Below are 5,611 nucleotides of genomic sequence, written 5' to 3' on the forward strand. Positions count from 1 at the left end.
CTGTGCTCTGGGGACTCTGGTGTTTTCAGAATGTTAATGGGTTGCCAGCACTCCTTTCACTGACAGGAAGCAATTATAAATTCCAGGTTGTGATTTTGCCATGGAATCTACTTGTTCTATCCCATTCAGACTCCAGAACTCTTCCTGTTTGCAGTTAATGTGTTAGTTTCATCCATCCTTTCTCTGGCAACTTTGGTGGTCCTCTGTGGTCAGGCAGGAGGCAGTAACCCCTCCACTGAATGCCATTCTGATGGCTTCTCTCTGCCCTCTTGATGTTGAAAAAGGTGTGGAAATGGATTTCCTATGGAGTTTTCAGAGTGGAATTTAGCCTAAGTCAGTGGTAGGTCTATGTCACGTGTGTTATTTGTTTTTCTTTTAAGGCAAAAGATGTTAATGTATGAGTAGTTTTTTCTAAACTAAAACCTCACTATTTAGGCTTAATTGCAGTATTCACATTTTGCCATAAAGTTGGCTTGCAGTTTGGGCATCACTGGCCTACGCTGTCACTGGCCATCACCATCAGTGCCCTATGTCAATATTTTGGGGAGTCTGGTGTCAGATATAACCTATGCAATGGTAAGATCATAAATTTGTATTGTGTCAAGCAACCAAATTGTGAAAACTTGTTACAAGAGCAATAGAAAACTAATGAAACTATCAAACACAATTTATGTATGACTTAACAGAAGAATAGTTTAGTATTATTGCTATGATATTTACCGGTTTTGCTTTTTCTTCATTTTTACTACACCAGTTATCTTTCTGGTATTTTCTTTTTGTCTGAAGAACTACTTTTTAGCAATTCTTTTAGAGAAGTTATGCTGGAAACCAGTTTTTCAAGGGGTTATTCATCTCTACTCCTGAAAGATATTTTCAGAACACAACAGATTTCCTTGAACACTTACAAAAAAAGTTCCACTTCCTTCTTACCTCCATAGTTTCAATGAAAAGTCATGATTCATTACAATTATTGTTACCCTATATGTAATGTGTTACCTGATGCATTGAAGATTTTTCTTTGTTGATAGTTTTTTATTTTCTATTGTTTTCAGTGGTTTTATTATGAGGTGTTCACTTGGCTTTCTTTAGGCATGTCCTGCTGTAGTTTTCTGAGTTCTATGAATCTATAAGTTTACATCCTTGGCTAAAGTGGGGAAATCAAAGCCATTATTTTTGGAAATATTTCTTTTTTTCTGGAATGTTTTTCGTCCCCTTTTGGTATTTTGTTGACTTCTTAGTCATCTACATGCTGCTGGTGAGCACATTCTGTCTGCTGTTTTAAAATTCAGTTGTATTTTCCAGCTCTGAAATTTTCATTTGCTTCATTAGTTATATTTTCTGTTCATTTGATACCTTTTTTGTCTTTTCATTTATTTTTAGAGAATTTGCCTTTATTTTTGTGGAATTTTATAGTAGCTTCTTTAATATCATTTTCAGAACATGTATGTCCTCATATATTAGCTATATTTTTCTCATGTAAGTTAACTTTTTCTTGGTTCCTCACATGTCAGATGATTTCAGGTTATATCTTGAACATCTTAATGTTTTGTTATGAGACTCTGAATTTTGTCAAGTACTAGGGAAAATGTTGAATTAGAAATATTTAGGCATGCAGTTGATCCAGTTGGATTTAGACTGAAAGTTTTGCCTCGTTTTCTTTTATGTGGCTTAAACACTTTGTATTTCTGTTCACATCTGTCCTATGCGAGTACCGCCCAGAGGACAATCTGCGACATGGGTAGTAGTCTAGTTCTTTGAAATATTACAAGAAGAGTGATCCTTTAAACTCTGGTTTTTCCAAGATCACCTGCTACTATCTAATTTTCAGAGTCCTCAAAAACTCCATGCATTTTTGTTGTATTTGATGGCATTTAGTGGGAATAAAGGGTCTTTATTCTAGAAGTGGAAACTCATGTCATTCTTTAATGTTTGAAAACTTTAAAAAATATTTCCTATAACACTGTCCATTCCTGTTCTCTCTAGTCTCTTATTCCATATCTCTCAGTGGACATGTGTTGGATCTTTAACACTAATATTTCTCATTCTTTAAAAGCCAGTCTTTCCATGCTGTCAATAATACTCTCAGATCTGATTTTTTTCATTTTCAATTTTTGTTCAATATTATTACCTACATTTTTACTTCTCTTTGCTATAGCTAATGGTTGTTATTAAAAGCTAATATTACTTTACATATGCTTATATTTCTAGAAGTTCTTTAAGTATTACTTTTTTTGCCTTTAGAGATATCGCCAATCATTTAAAAAATACTTGAACTATCACATTTTATATTCTGACCTCATGAGATACTAATTCTCTTTTTTCTGTGTGTTTTCTGGGTAGCTTTTATGGCATTTTATTATTGTTGTTATTATTATCACTGTTGTTGTTGCTAAGCAGAAATTTTCCTTTTAAATGGCATATGTTGGAGGTCACTTAAGAGAACTTTTGTTTTTGTTTTTGTTTTTTTGGAGACAGAGTTTCCCTGTGTAATTCACACTGGCATTGAACTCACTTTGTACCACAGACTGGCCTTGAACTTGTGGTCATCCTTCTGTCTAGCCTTTGGAGTGCTGAGGTTACAGGCATGCACCACTATGCCAAATTCAGAAGTTTTGTATTTGCTTCTTCAGAAGACCCTGAGAGATTTCTAATTTTAGAATTCCTGCACCAGTGAGAAGTATAATTTTGGGCCTTGTACCTGAGACCTGACGTATATTACAGATGATTTTTGTTTTCCACTTATGGTCATGTGCAGTTGGCAAGTATTTTTGCCACTTCTAGGGTCAATGTGAAAAGATTTTAAGGTTACTTTTCATAGATGGGACAATTCTTCCAAACTTCCTACACTTATCAGAGAGATCAGTAACACCCTCACCCTTTCTGACGTTCATAGTAGTTTGTAGTTTCTGGATCTGATAATGGATGTTAAAATCTCATTCTCTTAGCATCTGAAACCCTGTATTCTATCCTCTCCTAGTCGTTGTATCAGCTATTGCTTTGTTTGCCAGTCTCTGGCTATGTTTCTTTCTTTTTTTTAGTATCTGGGGATTTTTTTCTTAATTTAAATCTATTTATGGATAGAAAATATTGAACCTTTTATTTAGCTTTGATAAGTGTTTATGGGGATCCCTTCAAGGCCAGAAGAGTCAACTGTTTTAACTAGCCTTTTCATTTTGTGGCTAATACATAGTTTACTATGGACACTAACAAATGACCATTATAAAATGCAAACTTATTGTCTTACATTTCTCTAATTCAGAAATCTAAAATCAACCTCATTGGGCTAAAATTAAGGTAGTGTCAGCCCTGTGTTCGTTTCTGGAGGTTCCCAGGGAGACCTTTCTCTTTTCCTTTCCAGTTTCTGGAGGTTCCTCAACTTGTGGTTCTCTGTTCTTCCATCTTCATATGCACCAACATTAAGCCAAATTCTTTTCACATTATTTTGCTCTGATGTCTTCTGTCTCCTTCCTCCACACTTAAGGATCTTTGCAATTAGACAAACCCAGAAAATCCAGGAGAATATCCTTATTTTATGTTCATGGGATCATGAATCATAATTCCATCTGCAACCTTAAATCCCCATGTATGGTAGCATTCACAGGTCCCAGGGATTAGAACAACAACAACAACAACAACAACAACAACAACAACAACAACAAATGATATGGGGAAGATGGGGAGCAGTGGAAAGGAATATTATGCCTCTCACAATAATTGCAAGAAAAATGTAACATTGACTGAGATTCAGTATATGTTGATATAATACATAAGAAAACCACCACCTAAAAGAGTGATAATATTTTTGTATTCTAATTGAAGTAGTAGCACGGAGACTTGTAGATGGAATGTGAAAAGTTAGGTAGTCTATTGTATTCCATAGCACACCAATTTAAAGAACAGCAAAAAATTCTATAGTCAAAAGGCACACAGATACAATGGAATGCTGAATGGATGGGTATCTAGTAGGTAGAGAACCCAAAAGCTTAGTATTTGCTATAAACAAATCTCTAATTCCTGGAGGAATGATTTCCTTTGGATTATTTTAATTTGGTGTAGTTTTGAAAATTGGTGAAATTTTGTAACCATTTTTATTGCATGTAAGTACAGTAGACCTTTGACTTATGAAATCAATTCACTTGCCAGGGCCGGCTGTAAATCAAGTTGGTCAGATGAAGGCTCAGGCTTCACACAGCCTTCAAAGCCTCTTTCCTACATACAGGTAGATCTCAGTGTCTTTAGAGAGACCCTGACCCAGCATTTCTCAACTCACCCCACACAGGAAAGGATGTTGTAATGTTCCTTCCAGAACTCTTTAGGGGTTAAATCTTTAACTGAGATGATCTGGAAGCACAAGTGACCTGCGTTCGGGTCGTAACTCAAGACTTTGTAAGTTAAAGCTAAAATTCTGGTTGTAGCCTAAATTCTTCATATGTTAGGCTGGTCATAGCTCAAGGGTTCACTGTACTGGAATATTTCTTAATTTTTAGAAAATTAGACATAGAATTAAGCAGGTGGGACTTCTTAGTGAACATTTTAGTAACTGTAGCTCTGTAGAATCCAGTTGGAGATGTCAGAACCCACTAGTTTGGACACTAGTTTGGAGCTTAAGGAACTGAACTGGTCTTTGTAGAAATTACTAGTTTAATCACTTTTGAAACTCTTAAACTTTCCAAAATGGAAGTGGGATGTCTTTCCTAAAAATTTACCTAGAAGTTTTTAGGACTATGTTGAAAAATATTATTGCCACTAAAGTGAATATACTTTTTGCCTGCTAAGAAACAGATCACAAATGGCTCCACTTTTACGGTCCTGTGAATGTTGCAGGGCGAGAGTGTGGTTGGTGATGGGGGTGGCTCCTCTCTCGCGCCCGGACTCAATCTTTTCCTTCTGTTTATTGTCTTTTCTCTGTCTGCTCATTCACCCACCTACCTATCATCTAGCTATCCTGTCTACCCCAGTTCTATCCCTTTGACTCCTGCCGCTTTGTGTTTGTCTTAAGGCCCTGGGTTCTCAGCCTTGGGTTTGTCAGGGGGCGCACGAGGTCCCGGAGCTGTCCAGCAGCTACTGGCTAAGTTCTGTTTTGCGTTCCCGGAGGCCGGGATGCGCTCCAGCGCCCCGCCCCGGGCAGAGAACCTCTCCAGTAACCCTCACCCCAACCCCACACCGCTTCCCAGGCTCGCCACGCATCTCTGCCAGCCTCAGTTCCATCTCGGGCACTAGCATGCTTTGGCTGCCTTCCTCCCTACACCCCAGAGGAGGTGCCCTGCGCTCCGGGGCTGCTCCTGTGCACGAGTGCACGCAGCCTGCCCTCCTTTGCCTACGGGGCGGGCGAACGCCTGTTTTAGCCTTGCCTCCTGCGGCTGGGTGGTCCTTGCTCGAGGTCTTTCAAGACAAGCTCTAGAAATGAAGAGATGAAAGCAAGACCGCCCATCAACTTAGCACCTTGATCGTGATCCTTCAATCACGAGAGGAGATTGGTGTTGCCGGGTCGGTGAGGGAGGGCGGGCGGAGCACAGAGGCTGCAGAGGCTCCGGGGCTCGCCGGACCCGGCTGGGAAGCGAGGAGCCGGTGCGAGAGACGGACGCGGGGCTCTGGCCTCGCCCTGGCGGCC

This window comes from Fukomys damarensis, unplaced genomic scaffold (genome assembly GCF_012274545.1).
Source record: "Fukomys damarensis isolate Sample0158 unplaced genomic scaffold, DMR_v1.0_HiC HiC_scaffold_15, whole genome shotgun sequence".
NCBI lineage: Eukaryota > Metazoa > Chordata > Mammalia > Rodentia > Bathyergidae > Fukomys > Fukomys damarensis.